Raw genomic sequence first — 17,036 nt, forward strand, 5'->3', positions numbered from 1 at the left:
TACACCTAGGTATCGTCTTTGCTCACGTGTAATTTCTGGGGTTATGGGGTCTTGGGATAGTATGTACACTATATAGTCATACTTTTATGTAGCTCCTGTGTAGGGCTTTCTTTATTAATTTTGTGAATTACAGTTGCCCAGAAAACTGCATAAGTAGGCTACTATAATGCTCATACATTGAAATGATAGTGTATGGAATTCAAGAGGCTGTACTGGTGTTTGCATGGGATTTTTCTGTGAAGACAGCTTGTACAACACTTGTATAGTGTTAATAGTAGTAGAGGTAGTCCCATTATTTTCAGCTTCTTATCACTATAATGCCTCATAGCTTCCATAACTGTATTATATATATGCATATAATTAGCCATTGTGTACTCAGACTCAAATTTAGTGTTTGTATTTGAAAAGATCACTCAGGTTGATATTTTGCATTATTATAATGTGACAATGCCCTCGTCCCAGTAAAATACACACACACACACACTTCACAATGTGTGTGCCTAAGGTCGGTTAATTTTTTTGTAGAAGTATCAAATGAAGCTATATTACATCATTCACAATTGATGATGAGAAAGATGTTTGACCCAAGAATTATATTGACATATAATAAAACATGCCACACTAAGCAAAACATTTGATCTGTAAGGTATAATTTAAGGCTTGGTGTATGCTGAAATCTGCTTCAGTATTGTCTGGAGCTGCTAGTCTGTAACATGCTGATGGAACTGCTGTTAAACTATAGAGGTCATTTGTTTTTGAAGTGTTACAGTATATTTGTTTGGCAATGCACAGTTGGTGTTATGGTTCAGTACAGGATATCCTTGAAATGGCCCTTGTAATGGGTTCTCAAACTTTCCCTTCAAAATGGACCTCTTTAATATTAATAATAATGTGAAGGACTACCATAGGTCACCAATATAATGTATCACAAAAATAATGGATCATTATCTGAAAATCAACATGTTACAAACCAACCTTTAGCACTGCCCATGGCAGACACAGGATTTTAGTCTGTAGGAGACTGCTTCTTGAAATGAATGTCTGAGTTTTTGATGACCACTGCTTCTCCACGCACCCTAGTTTGGTACTATTGGGCCAGGCCATTGCTGCTGAAGATATGCTGGTGCGGTTTCAAGAGGTCTACATTGCAGTTGTACAAATCTGCACAGCAGTATGGGGAGGACCTTCATGCCCAGTAGGACACGCTCAAACTTCTACAGTCTCCGTCCAGTCATAAACCATACGAGCCCAGGCTGTAATAAACCCAGGTGATATCACATTCTGCTGTTTTTATAGAGAACAGGAGGTTCAGATATCACAGTTTTTCTTCAGGCGTTCACCAACACTAGATAGGAGCGAAAAGTCCTATAACGGTTAGTTGGTAAATCTGGTACTTCCCACATGCAAATATGAAGAAAAATAATAATTCTGGTATAACGAAGTTTCCTTTGCTGGCATATTAGCTCAGAGCAACAAAGGTGTTGTCCACATTCACTCTGAATTGTTGCCTAGTAATAAGAAGATTATGACTCACACTCCCGCCTTTCTTTTGGATAAGTGCCATTTTTGTTTTTACATTGAAATCAATAGGCTGCGCTAAACCCACTCACAGAATATTTCCTTTTGCATTGAGGTCACCGTTGCTTTCCAAGCAATGTTTAGCGGTGTGGTCTCCGTGCAAGTGAAATCATCTCCTGCTTCCCGGCTGCAGTCTCTAAGTGTAAGATGTGCAAATGGAGCTGTAAATGGGTGGGAAAGGAGTCGGTGATTTGGATTAATCTTTCAAGTTACAGATGCAAGACTGGAGCTTCGACTTGTATGTAACAGGATAGGGCATCCCAAGTTAACATTAAAAAGATTTCATATTATTTATCAAATGTTTTACCAGGAAGTAATACATTGAGAGATACCTATCGTTTCCAAGTATGTCCTGTGCATAGAGTTATGATGACAAATACATAGTTACATTAAGTGAACAGGGTTATACATTATATACAAGACATTGCATGCACAGTTAAAGATATGTTATAGGCGTATGTTACAGACCAGATTAAAATATGAGACCGCTTTTAGTTTTTAAAGAAATTAGACTGATGGCGGCTGTGAGAGTCTCCGGTAGATTGTTCCAGTTGTGAGGTGCACGGTAAGAGGAGTAGCGGCCGGATACTTTGTTGAACCTTGGGACCATGAACAAACAGTGTTTTAGTGGTGACGAGTGTAGAATGGTGTCTCTTGGAAAAAGTTAAAATCCAGATCCCAGATTCTTGAATTGTTTAAGATGCCTGGGGCTCCATGGTTTGAAGCACACCACGAGCGCAAAGCACAGTGGGTATAAGATCATTTCATGCTAATAACGTTCTTGGATTCCATCTTTGAACCTCCGCCCCCCCACGAGGAATGCATGAGGATTCAGCCTCTCCTGATTGTCATTTGACATATTGAATATGGTAGCATGTTTAGTTCAATTGGGAGATTTACACAAACACAAATAGATTATACTTCTTTATTGGGAATAGAATTTCCTTCTTTTTTTTTTTTTTAAGGGCAGGGTAACACTGACCTGGGAAGGAATGTCAGTGATGCAGTAACCTGAGCCTGGAACAGCTGCTAAAAGAACCAGACTCTTAAATATATTTGTTTTGTCGTTTTGTGTCATGTCTGATTTTACCATCAGATACACTTTAACTCTACTCCACCCTGTTCTGGGACAAAGACATTGAGATCAAATAGGGCCTGTGGTTTTATAGCAGTTTATGTTCTTTCAAATCTAAGGCTGTCTCACATTTTAATCTGGTCTGTAACTGTTTCATTCGCCCATAATATATATTTTCTTTAACTCTGCATGCAATGCCTTGTATATAATGTATACCCTGTTCATTTATGTAACTGTATTTGTAACCATGTATTATTTGTCTTAACTCTGTGCCCAGGACATACTTGAAAACGAGAGGTAACTCTCAATGTATTACTTCCTGGTAAAATATTTTATAAATAAATAATATAGCAGATGGTAAACATGATCTACTATTTGGGTCGTGTGGTCCTCCTTTTTTTTTTTGTTGCTGTGAATTTTAGTGTTTTTATGTCTTATTCCCATTGTCCCAAAATCCTAAGGAGGGGCATTCGGGTGTATAACCCATTGTCTAAATGGAGGTAACTGGAGTCAGGAAGGAATTTATTTCCCCCCTTATGAGATATTGGATGATGTTTCACTGGGGTTTTTTGTTTACCTTCCTCTGGATCAATATACTGTAAATACAAATATAGGATAAAGCAGGGAGGGGTGCACAAACCTGGAGGGCGCGAGATTAATTTTGGGTGGCGCGGTAGTTACAGAGGCCCGCGCTCTTCAGCGTGAGGCCTCTGTAACTCACCAGAATTGAGCTGGCTTTGGACCACGTGTCGCCATGGCAACACAGCATCAAATGACGCCGCAGGGTGATGTCACATGACCCTGCTGCGTCATTTGACACCACATTAAAGGTAAGAGGGGGTGCGTGACCCAGGGAGAGTAGGCAGGCGGCACAGCGCAGGAAGTTTGCACACCCCTGGGATAATTTGTCATCTAAATTTAACATGCTGTAGGTGCAACTTGTGGCTGAAAAAATACATATGTCCATCATCAACTATGTAACGAGAGAAATCAGACTTTAAAGGGACAGTCCCAAATAACCAGACAATCCAATTTTTATGTAACAACATATACATTTTATTTGCTTCCTTAGTAAAATTAACTTAACCCTGAAGTTTGCATTTTCTCTGAGAACATTTCATTTGAATGTTTTAATCATTGTCCTTTCCCCGCGTTCGCTCTCAAAAATGCTGCTGCTGCTGCTGCTGCGATCATTCTGTGCCCCACCCTTAAAAAAAAAAAAAAAAAACTAAACGAACACTAATTTGGATGAACAATCTCCCTGCTCACACTACTGTTTGCAAACCGTGTCATCACAAAACGGATTAAGTGAAGATTATAGAAATACTCCAATGCATTTGGTTACTATGGGGACATTCAAAGTAAAAAATAAAATATTAAATACTTATACTTTTTGATTTGTATTACATCAGTGTCTGTCACCTTCATTGAATGTATAGAACAGCGGTGCGCAAAGTGGGGGGCGACGAGGCGGGCGCGGGGTTTACAGAGGCCCTGCGCGCTTCCCGAATACATTTAAATTAATGCCGGGGGAGCTGCAGGGCCTCTGTAAACTTATACTTACCTTGTTTCAGACGCTCCTGGGCACGCGTCGCCATGGCAACGCGGCGTCATGTGACGTCGCATTGCCGTGGTGCCGTCATGACGCCAGGACGTCTGAAGCAAGGTAAGCAGGGGGGGCGCGATGGCAGGGGGACGCAAGGAAAAAGATTGCGCTCCCCTGGTATAGAACATGCTACTGCTATAAGTTGACTTATCTATTAGGCGGGCCTGCCTTTTGAATTGGGAAATCGCATATAGATGGCCAAAAACAACCTTTCTAAACATTGTAACAATCCTAGTTGGCTTACTTTTATTAATTAGAAATGTCATTTATTAGGAGCCTCTGAATGGGGAAGTGTTTGTCAATCAAGCGTTTTCTTGTTCTCAGAGAGTCAATGAAGTAAAGGGGTGTGGGGGGAACAGGGGGCTTTGTGTATACAATCGCTTACTGAGCTCTACGGGACATCAGACAAAGGGAGTAGCCTTGTGAAATCAAACCCCTGCCATGTCTTACACACTAACTTTAAGAAATGATGGTAAAATACTTGTAGGTGTCAGATGATGTTAAAAAGGCATCAATCATACAGATGTAACCTTTAAACATGTCACTGGATTAGTTCACATTGGTCCAATTTTCAGCAATAAGTGTGGATATGGGTGACTTGAGAATCCATAATTTGGCAAGCACACCCAGTACTCTGTAATACCAAACCTTATAGATTCTATCTCCTCAATAAGCACAGAAGTTAAAAGAAAAAAAGTCCAAACACATTTCTCTACATTGCCAGTTTTCTGAGACTTGATGCTGCTTAAAACTCTGCAATACATATATAATAAAATATATTCCATTAAACATGCTGCATGAAACCTACCATATAATGTATTCTTTTATATTACTTCCAAAACAAGCCAACCTGCCCGTAGCCAATGCCATCCCCTGGAGAGAAAGTCCAACGATAACAATAAATATTTACCTTGTCTGCCGCGCTGAACTTCCCCTGCTTCTCTCTGTCTCATATGTATGGGAAAGAATTCTCAGACTTCCTGTGGAAATCTGTGTTGCTCATAACTTAGGCAAATATTCTCCCGTCCCTTTTTGGATTTTATTCTTCCCACCGAGAGCAAACTGTTTAGTAGTGACAACACTTGGGAAAATGCCTTCCAAAGATCTGTGGATGATACCTCCTGTGTTCATCTAAATGCTGGCAACACGTATAGGTTTTGGTAAAGTGAGATCTCGATAAATTGGGTAATTGGAGTGTTTCTGAAGAACAAAATGTTAAAGGAATGAAGTAATGTTTGCCTTTCTCCTGATCAATATGCTGTAAATACAAATATAGGATACATATCTATCTAAATTAGATTCAACCTCATTTATTATGTAATAAATCTCCACAATCCTAAAGCAGCCCTTTTTTAAAATTATATGCCGGGGGGCTCCCGGGGCTAAACCGTGCAATTGTCGGCTCCCAGGGACCCCTGGCTCCTGAGATACGTACTTACCGGTTGAAGCGTGTTTGTCCCCTCGAAGAGAAACAAAATGGCGGTTTAAATCTCCTGTGTCATCTGGGCCAATAGGAAGCTGCAACGTCAGTTGGCCCACATGACACCGAAGATCTAAAATGAGGGAAGTACTGTTACCGTTAAGTATTTTCTGGAAGCACTGGGATCCCATGATGAGTAATGCGGGTTTCTAAACAAACCAAAGACACTATTGCAGGGGTGGGTCAACACGAGTCCTCCAGGGCTGTCAACAGGTCAGGTTTTAAGGATAACCCTGCTCTAACAGAGGTGGCTCAGTCATTCCTCAGAGGAACATCTTTTAGTGGCAGTGATCTGTTTAATAGACACATGGTGTAGAGCAGAATGGCAAAGTGTATATGTAAACATTCTTGAAAGTTTATTATGGCAATGCTTAGGTTTTACTGCCCTTATCTTATCCCCTTTCCGAGTTAACATGGAGTGGGCATTCATAAATCTAATTACCTTATCACTGAGGTGACACTCTCTCCACACACCGGCTATTTATATTCGCTGAAACTTACATACAAATCCACCGCAGGTCAGGGCCGTTTAGCCAACCTAGTTTGCTCATATTCCCTACTGCTTCCAAATGATATTCTTCCGAAACACCATCTATGACCCTTTTCTTAAACTTCCCACCACCTATAGGTTTCCTTATTTGTGCCATTGTTAATTGTCAACTGTAGTTTACCACGGGGGGGGGGGGGGGGGTTTAATTCCAGTCCTCATTAACCCCCCAAGAGGTCAGGTTTTAAGGCTATCCCCAGCTTCAGCACAGGTGGCTCCGTCTTTGACTAAGGCCTCGGGCATGAAGCGCTAACCCGTGCTGAGGCGCGCTGCTGTTCGGCACTGAGCCCCTGCAGCCGCAATGAGAGCGGCTTTAGCAGGGGCTCGCGCACGCGTCCGCACGCTTGGGGAAGCGTGTGTCTGACGGAGGTTTCAAATTTGGCGCTCGCCGGAGCGCAGGGCCGGATACGTGAGCGGTTCGCCCAATGAGGGCGAACCAGCTCGGTGATGTCACTGGCCCGCCCCCAGACACGCCCACGGACGGCGCGCTGTGTAAGGCCAGGGAAAGCACCGCTTTCCCTGAGCCTCCGCGCGCCTCCGCCCGCATTAATTCACTATGTCCCAGGCCTTAGCCACTGATTGAGCCACAAATAGCTGATCTGCTTCAATTCAGTGGATCCAGAGAGAGGGGAAACCTATCCATGCTGAACAAGATGCAAATAATTGAAACGGTTCCTTCAAGGGTCATTTTTGAATCTTTCAAAGGGGGAGCTGGTTATCCGAATGTAAGAAGAAAGGACCTGTTACGTCAGACTCTCTCTTTTAAAGGACCCGCTTCATGTCTGCCCAGCCTGTTCACAAATGTCCCATGGGGCCCTGCATCCCAGGCTGTGTTACAAATCTAATAAGCCGCATCCACTGCTTCATCTCCTGTTCCAGATCACTTGGCTTAGGAAATCTGTGCGATTTGTTTGACGGGATCTGTCACCGCTGATCCCACGCAGCCTTTGATCTTGCAGATTGCTGGATACAAGATATTGTGTAATTATTTCCCTAACACGTCAGTTATTTCATTGACGGCTTCAGCTTTCACTCTTCTCTCGGGACTGAAGCTGCCCCCCCCCCCCACCCCGCATCCCCTTTACGTTGGGAATAATGCAGATCCTTTCAGAGACTCCATCGGGATCTTAAAAACGCAGATCAGGTTTTTATAATGTTTATAAACGCCAAATCTTGCCCTATCCAACATATCACAACCCTTATTTCCCTCTGGGCCGGAGTGAGACTGCCTCTTTAAAGTAGCAAAACCAGGTAGCTGGTAAAAAAACAACCCTTTTGTAAACTTTTAAGTAATGTAATTGGCTTCCTTAAACAAATCTAACCATGCACAATTCAAAGATTTGGGGTCTTCTGTTTCTGCCGTTGAATTACAAAATATATCTGTTAGGAGCCTCCCGAAGGAGGTAACTCTCAATGTGTTACTTTGTGGTACGATATTTTTTATAAATGAATGAATGAATGAAGGAGTGTTTAGCAATCGGCTGTTTTCTTTACCCGTGCTCCACCCTGTCCTTACCAGAAAGCCAATATACATAAGGGGAGAGTGCAGAGACTGCTTTCTGTGAGCAAACGCTTGTGGAGTACATCATACAGAATGATAATGGAACCCTCATATCATATCACTCACAAAGATTACAAATATTTAAAGGGGTCAGATTTTTGTTAAAACAAATCACTCACCCCATGGATATGTCCCTGTCATTAATACACTTTAAACATATATTATTATTATTTTTTCCAGTAATCTGTAATAATAATAACTTTTATTTCATATAACACTTTTCTCCCAATGCGACAGTGTTTCACAATTAAAGTATAGCGCACGCTGCGCAGCACTGTACATAGGGATGTAATACAGGCAGAAGTCTTACAATCTCATAATGGTGCCTGAGGCACAGGGAAATAAAGTAACTTGTCCAAGGTCACAAGGAGCCGACACCGGGAACTGAACCAGGTTCCCCTGCTTCAAACTTGGTGTCATTGTTTACAGAGGCAGTGCCTTTACTCGCTGAGCTCCTTCAGCAAATGTTGTGTAGCGCTGTTTCCCCCACCCTGGCTGTTACGCAGCATGTGACTGCAGCCCCTCGGGCTGCTGGGGGTTGTAGTTCCCCATCTGTAATGGCCGCCGCATGCGCTTGCTACTACGCATGCGCGAGGTGTACGAAGATGGCCGCCGGACCTGGGACCACTCTGCGCATGCGCAATACATCCCTGCGCATGCGCAATACATCCCTGCGCATGCATGCGCCTATTCAAGATGGCGGCACCCTCAGCAGAGCTCTGGCGAACATATTGCCAGCCCGCCTGCCGCTGCGCTATCTGCACCTCCCCGGCACTCATCGGATGCGCCCGTGCACCCCTGTCTCCACATCTGGAGGTAAGGGGGAGCCAAGAAGGACCCAGAGGGGGACGTGGCTATAGTTGTAACACACAGCAGTGTAGAATGCCATATTCTGTTTTATTGTATATAACAAGTTTTACTGCTGGAATTTCTAGTCGTAGCTGCAGCACTCCGGGAAACAAACAAAGTTCAGGGAATGTAATAAGTCACGAGACATGATAATTCTCAAAGCAGGAACTGGTTTAAATCTTATTTCTGTGATATGTGACAGGACATGAGAAACCTAGTGATACATTTTTCTGATCCTTGTTAATATCTGAGCATTGTATTCCATACAATGCCCCCACTGCCCACAGCTATGTTAGAACTTTTTTTTCTTTTCTTCCCAGGAACCAAGAGCAGACAAACGGTTTTGTGTGTGTGTGGGGGGGCCGTACTCGCAGCTTTTAACATGTGCCTTCATTCATACAGTGCCTTTTTGATTCTTTCTCTGATCGTGATTGTTTTTGTTCATAAATCTAGATCAGGCTCGGTACCACTGTCGTAAGGGATCCATTGTTTCCATGTTCCTTATCCCAAGCCGTGCTGTTCTGCCGGGAATGCAGCTTGTAAACACTCGAGGCCCTGAGGCTGGGCTCTTCAACTAGTTCTCCAAAGGGGCCAGATCAGAAAGACACAAGTTGTTATACTGTCATTTTATATACATTTAAAAGACCTGAAAATTACTATATTTCAACATGTGCCAACTTTTATAAACATCTGTACCGTCTGCATTTGCATTACCTTTACTCAGGGGCGCGCAAACTTTTTTTTGTTTGCGCCTCCCTGCCTGCTCTGCGCCCCTCCCCCCCCCCCCCCACCCCTTACCTTTCCGCTGGCATCAGCGATGTCATGTGACGTCACGTCATTTGACCGCGTTGTCATGGCAACACATCGACAGAAACCGCCAGAGCGTAGGTAAGAGACATACAGAGGCCTTGTATGCTCCCCTGGCATTTTATTTAAATTTTGTGGGGAAGAGCGTGGGGCCTCACTAGTGCCGCGCCAAAGACCCCCCCCCCCCCCACTCCCCCCTGCTTCAATGCTGTATTATAAAATGAAAAAATAAAAATACTTGCATTGCTCCTTTACTTTAATCTCTGTGGACTCTGCTGCCAGAGATACTTACCTCCGTAGGAAGTTTAAATGTCCCGGTCATGCTGGCCAATAGGAAGCCCCAACGGTCGACGTCACGGCTTCCTATTGACCCGTGTGACGCGGGACATTTAAAGCCGACATTGTTAGACACAGTTTCTCTGGCTGCAGAGATCCAATATATATATATATATATATTAGCTTGTTCATCTGCTTTTAAGCAACTAGGTTAACACACATTCCCAGCTAGCTCAAACTCCCACACCCACCACATAATGAATATATATTTATGTCAACCAGAGAGCTACTGAGCGTGGCAATGGTATACAACAAGAGACAGGGGGTGCCCAATGCTACATCCAATTGACAAAACATATATAATAGCAGTCAATTGGAGGCTGTGGCACCCCTCCCCCCAGAGCTCACTCCTCCTCCTTCACCTTTTTAACTTGGAAGGTCATTTCACTTGCTGCAGGAACAAGACCCATAATGGTTCTTCCCCTCTCACAGAGGTAAAAGGGAGGGTTCACAGTGTAGTGTAGGACCTGCATTATTTTGGTTATACCTTGACGTTGGTATGCAGGCTTATGACGCCTTTGGGCAAAGGGTTAACTAAATAACCAAGTATTTAATATTATTATTATTGAAGTATTTTACTTTATACCTTTCATTATATATGTTTTGTCAATTGGATGTAGCATTGGGCACCCCCTGTCGCTTTTAAGCAACTAGTATGAGATTAGCAGGATCAAGGAGTCCAAGGACCACATCAAGGCCCTTCAGTGGCCTCCAGTTGAAGAGCGTTGCCTTAAGAACTACATGTAAAAATTGGAAATGACACGCCCACTGTGCTTAGTTCCAGGTTACTGCCTAGAATCCTTGTCCACCCTTAACTACATTCTGACCTGTGACTGTGGTATTGTCACGGTAGGCGTAGATTTGGCTGCTTGGAATAAAGGTTAAGCCCACTATCTCCCCTACCTGTCAATGTGTAGTTATGTATATTGTGCCCACATTGGGCTGATATGTGTAGCCTGGTTCCAGCACTTCAGGGACCAGGGGTTAAGTTTGTGTTCAGGATGAAATGTTGCAAGTTTCATGTAACAGAACCTATGTTGCATTTAACCCACCAATCAGGGGGCCAAGTAACAGTGGAGGCACCTGCCATTGACTCCCTGTGTATCCATGATGTCACCATCTTTTCTTTTTATACTATATTAGTGAAAGCACTGTATGTTTGCCTGCCTGCCTGGATGTCCGGTGTCCCTAGCGGCAATCTCATTGGTCGCTTGGGCCGCCCGCCCCCGCACACCTCTCATTGGGCTCACACACTCACACCACCCCCTTGGCCCGTCCCCCACACCTCTCATTGGCCTGAGGCGGAGTGACGGGCCAAAGGTCCAAAAAAAATAAAATAAAAACACACACACACACACACACACACACACACACACGGTGTTACAATTAGCGGGGCTCACAGTGTTAGCAGCACATCTCCCGCTCTCTTCCCCACCGGTCCCGGAGGCTCCGCCTCTTCCTCCGCCTCTCCCTGTTTCCCGCGCTTTCACCCCCCCCCTCAACGTGGGAGCTGCCGGACGGGTGAGGGAGCTGCCGGACGGGTGAGGGAGCTGCCGGACGGGTGAGGGAGCTGCCGGACGGGTGAGTGAGCGGCCTTCACGTCCCCTCACCCCCCTTCACCTCCCCCCACTCACTTCCCCTCCACCCCCCCCGGCGCCGCTACAGTCAGCGGGGGAGCGGAGTGATCACCTCCCCTCACTCACTTCCCCTCCACCCCCCCCCCCGGCGCCGCTACACTCAGCGGGGGAGCGGAGTGATCACCTCCCCTCACTCACTTCCCCTCCACCCCCCCCCGGCGCCGCTACACTCAGCGGGGGAGCGGAGTGATCACCTCCCCTCACTCACTTCCCCTCCACCCCCCCCCCCCCCCCGGCGCCGCTACAGTCAGCGGGGGAGCGGCCACAACACGCTGCCTCCCGCCTCAGATCCACGTGGGAGCTGCCGGACGGGTGAGTGAGCGGCCTTCACCTCCCCTCACCCACCCCTCACTACACTTCCCCTCCCTTCCACATCCCCTCCACCTCCCCTCACCCACCCCTCACTACACTTCCCCTCCCTTCCACATCCCCTCCACTTCACCTCCCCTTAACCTCCCCTCCACCCCCCCTTAACCTCCCCTCCACCCCCCTTCACCTCCCCTCCACCCCCCCCTTCACCTCCCCTCCACCCCCCCCCTTCACCTCCCCTCCACCCCCCCCTTCACCTCCCCTCCACCCCCCCCCTTCACCTCCCCTCCACCCCCCCCTTCACCTCCCCTCCACCCCCCCTTCACCTCCCCCCCTTCACCTCCCCTCCACCCCCCCCTTCACCTCCCCTCCACCCCCCCCCTTCCCCTCCTCCATCTCCTCCCTTCCCCTCCTCCATCTCCCCCCTTCCCCTCCTCCACTTCCCCCCCCTTCCCCTCCTCCACCTCCCCCCCCTTCCCCTCCTCCACCTCCCCCCCTTACCCTCCTCCACCTCCCCCCTTACCCTCCTCACCTCCCCCCTTACCCTCCTCACTTCCCCTCCTCCACCTCCCCTTTCCCCATCCCCCCTCTCCCCTCTTCCCCCCCTCCACCCCCTTCCCCCCTCCACCCCTCTTTCCCCCCTCCACCCCTCTTTCCCCCCTCTTTCCCCCCTTCCCCCCTCTTTCCCCCCTTTCCCTCCTCCCCCACCTTTCCCCCCTTTTCCCCTCCCCCACCTTTACCCCCTTTCCCCCTTCACCCCTCCCCCCTTCCCACCACCTCCCCCCCCTTCCCACCACCTCCCCCCCTTACCACCACCTCCCCCCCCTTCCCACCACCTCCCCCCTCTTCCCCCCTTCCCACCACCTCCCACCACTTCCCCTCCTCCATCTCCCCCCTTCCCCTCCTCCATCTCCCCCCTTCCCCTCCTCCATCTTCCCCCTTCCCCTCCTCTACCTCCCCCCCCTTCCCCTCCTCCACCTCCCCCCCCCTTCCCCTCCTCCACCTCCCCCCTTACCCTCCTCACCTCCCCCCTTACCCTCATCACTTCCACTCCTCCACCTCCCCTTACCCCATCCCCCCTCTCCCCTCTTCCCCCCCCCTCCACCCCCTTCCCCCCTCCACCCCTCTTCCCCCCTCTTTTCCCCCTTCCCCCCTCTTTCCCCCCTTTCCCTCCTCCCCCACCTTTCCCCCCCTTTCCTCCTCCCCCACCTCCCTCTTCCCCCTTCCTCTCCTCCACCTCCCCCTTCCCTTCCTCCCTTCACCTCCTGTCACCACCCCCCCTTCGCCTCCTATCACCCCCCCCTCCCTTCACCTCCTGTCACCCCCCCCCCTCCCTTCACCTCCCGGCAACCCCCTCCCTTCACCTCCCGGCAACCCCCTCCACCTCCCGTCACCCCCCCTTCACCTCTCCCCCTTCACCTCCCCTCCACCCCCCCTTCACCTCCCCTTCACCTCCCCTTCACCTCCCCTCACCATCCCCCACCACCCCCCCCTCACCACCCATCCTCACCTCCCCTCCGACCTCCCCTCCGCCCCCCTTCACCTCCTCTCACCACCCCCCACCACCCCTCCGACCTCACCTCCCCTCCTTCAACGCCTTTCTCCCACCCGCACTTCTGCCTTTCACCCGCCCACCGCTCACACCCCTGCGCCACACAGCCGCCGCACGCACTCAACAGACACCCGCCACACTCGACAAACACCCGCCGCCTCTCACCCACCCCACACACTCGACACACACCTGCCGCATCCTGCCCCTACGCAACAATATCACTGACCAGCTGTCACCCGCACTCGCCACACACCCGCCGCCTCACACCCTAGCAGGACCCCGACCCACAGCCAGCACTCACTACCCACGTGCCACCCGTACTGAACACCCACCCGCCGCCACACACACGCTCACACCCTAGCAGGACACACGCCTCACATTTTTACATCACTTATGTCACCAAAATATACATTGTACTGTGGTGTGTTTACAATAAACCATTTTTAAACAACATCGTATTACATTTTCTTCCATCTTTCTTTTCAATATTATTATCCAAACTTTACAACAAACAGTCACCTATTGTTCCACCATTTAGAAATAATACTACCTATTACGCATTTACATCCCGGGCAACGCCGGGTCTCTCAGCTAGTATACTATATTAGTGAAAGCACTGTATGTTTGCCTGCCTGCCTGGATGTCCGGTGTCCCTAGCGGCAATCTCATTGGTCGCTTGGGCCGCCCGCCCCCGCACACCTCTCATTGGGCTCACACACTCACACCACCCCCTTGGCCCGTCCCCCACACCTCTCATTGGCCTGAGGCGGAGTGACGGGCCAAAGGTCCAAAAAAAATTAAATAAAAACACACACACACACACACACACACACACACACACGGTGTTACAATTAGCGGGGCTCACAGTGTTAGCAGCACATCTCCCGCTCTCTTCCCCACCGGTCCCGGAGGCTCCGCCTCTTCCTCCGCCTCTCCCTGTTTCCCGCGCTTTCACCCCCCCCCTCAACGTGGGAGCTGCCGGACGGGTGAGGGAGCTGCCGGACGGGTGAGGGAGCTGCCGGACGGGTGAGTGAGCGGCCTTCACGTCCCCTCACCCCCCTTCACCTCCCCCCACTCACTTCCCCTCCACCCCCCCCGGCGCCGCTACAGTCAGCGGGGGAGCGGAGTGATCACCTCCCCTCACTCACTTCCCCTCCACCCCCCCCCCCGGCGCCGCTACACTCAGCGGGGGAGCGGAGTGATCACCTCCCCTCACTCACTTCCCCTCCACCCCCCCCCGGCGCCGCTACACTCAGCGGGGGAGCGGAGTGATCACCTCCCCTCACTCACTTCCCCTCCACCCCCCCCCCCCCGGCGCCGCTACAGTCAGCGGGGGAGCGGCCACAACACGCTGCCTCCCGCCTCAGATCCACGTGGGAGCTGCCGGACGGGTGAGTGAGCGGCCTTCACCTCCCCTCACCCACCCCTCACTACACTTCCCCTCCCTTCCACCTCCCCTCACCCACCCCTCACTACACTTCCCCTCCCTTCCACATCCCCTCCACTTCACCTCCCCTTAACCTCCCCTCCACCCCCCCTTAACCTCCCCTCCACCCCCCTTCACCTCCCCTCCACCCCCCCCTTCACCTCCCCTCCACCCCCCCCCTTCACCTCCCCTCCACCCCCCCCCTTCACCTCCCCTCCACCCCCCCCCCTTCACCTCCCCTCCACCCCCCCCCCCCTTAACCTCCCCTCCACCCCCCCTTAACCTCCCCTCCACCCCCCTTCACCTCCCCTCCACCCCCCCCTTCACCTCCCCTCCACCCCCCCCCTTCACCTCCCCTCCACCCCCCCCCTTCACCTCCCCTCCACCCCCCCCCCTTCACCTCCCCCCCTTCACATCCCACCTTCACCTCCCCTCCACCCCCCCCCCCTTCCCCTCCTCCATCTCCTCCCTTCCCCTCCTCCATCTCCCCCCTTCCCCTCCTCCACCTCCCCCCCCTTCCCCTCCTCCACCTCCCCCACCTTACCCTCCTCCACCTCCCCCCCCTTACCCTCCTCCACCTCCCCCCTTACCCTCCTCACCTCCCCCCTTACCCTCCTCACTTCCCCTCCTCCACCTCCCCTTTCCCCATCCCCCCTCTCCCCTCTTCCCCCCCTCCACCCCCTTCCCCCCTCCACCCCTCTTTCCCCCCTCCACCCCTCTTTCCCCCCTTCCCCCCTCTTTCCCCCCTTTCCCTCCTCCCCCACCTTTCCCCCCTTTTCCCCTCCCCCACCTTTACCCCCTTTCCCCCTTCACCCCTCCCCCCTTCCCACCACCTCCCCCCCCTTCCCACCACCTCCCCCCCCTTCCCACCACCTCCCCCCCTTACCACCACCTCCCCCCCCTTCCCACCACCTCCCCCCTCTTCCCCCCTTCCCACCACCTCCCCCCTCTTCCCACCACTTCCCCTCCTCCATCTCCCCCCTTCCCCTCCTCCATCTCCCCCCTTCCCCTCCTCCATCTTCCCCCTTCCCCTCCTCTACCTCCCCCCCCTTCCCCTCCTCCACCTCCCCCCCCCTTCCCCTCCTCCACCTCCCCCCTTACCCTCCTCACCTCCCCCCTTACCCTCATCACTTCCACTCCTCCACCTCCCCTTTCCCCATCCCCCCTCTCCCCTCTTCCCCCCCTCCACCCCCTTCCCCCCTCCACCCCTCTTCCCCCCTCTTTTCCCCCTTCCCCCCTCTTTCCCCCCTTTCCCTCCTCCCCCACCTTTCCCCCCCTTTTCCCCTCCCCCACCTTTACCCCCTTTCCCCCTTCACCCCTCCCCCCTTCACCCTTACCTCCCCCCCTTCACCCTTTCCCCCACCTCCCCCCCTCCCCCCTCCTCCCCCACCTCCCTCTTCCCCCTCCTCCCCCACCTCCCTCTTCCCCCTTCCTCTCCTCCACCTCCCCCTTCCCTTCCTCCCTTCACCTCCTGTCACCACCCCCCCTTCGCCTCCTGTCACCCCCCCCTCCCTTCACCTCCTGTCACCCCCCCCCTCCCTTCACCTCCCGGCAACCCCCTCCCTTCACCTCCCGGCAACCCCCTCCACCTCCCGTCACCCCCCCTTCACCTCTCCCCCTTCACCTCCCCTCCACCCCCCCTTCACCTCCCCTTCACCTCCCCTCACCATCCCCCACCACCCCCCCCTCACCACCCATCCTCACCTCCCCTCCGACCTCCCCTCCGCCCCCCTTCACCTCCTCTCACCACCCCCCACCACCCCTCCGACCTCACCTCCCCTCCTTCAACGCCTTTCTCCCACCCGCACTTCTGCCTTTCACCCGCCCACCGCTCACACCCCTGCGCCACACAGCCGCCGCACGCACTCAACAGACACCCGCCACACTCGACAAACACCCGCCGCCTCTCACCCACCCCACACACTCGACACACACCTGCCGCATCCTGCCCCTACGCAACAATATCACTGACCAGCTGTCACCCGCACTCGCCACACACCCGCCGCCTCACACCCTAGCAGGACCCCGACCCACAGCCAGCACTCACTACCCACGTGCCACCCGTACTGAACACCCACCCGCCGCCACACACACGCTCACACCCTAGCAGGACACACGCCTCACATTTTTACATCACTTATGTCACCAAAATATACATTGTACTGTGGTGTGTTTACAATAAACCATTTTTAAACAACATCGTATTACATTTTCTTCCATCTTTCTTTTCAATATTATTATCCAAACTTTACAACAGTCACCTATTGTTCCAC

The 17,036-nt window shown here is 51.2% G+C and overlaps 1 protein-coding gene across 3 annotated transcripts in view; it reads left to right on the forward strand.

Moving 5' to 3' along the window:
• SERINC5 (serine incorporator 5) overlaps positions 1-17,036 on the forward strand; it is a 92,722-nt gene that overhangs the window by 902 nt on the left and 74,784 nt on the right. The gene's annotated exons all lie outside the window — the stretch shown is intronic.

Source organism: Ascaphus truei, chromosome 1 (assembly GCF_040206685.1).
Source record: "Ascaphus truei isolate aAscTru1 chromosome 1, aAscTru1.hap1, whole genome shotgun sequence".
In the NCBI taxonomy this organism is placed as follows: Eukaryota; Metazoa; Chordata; class Amphibia; order Anura; family Ascaphidae; genus Ascaphus; species Ascaphus truei.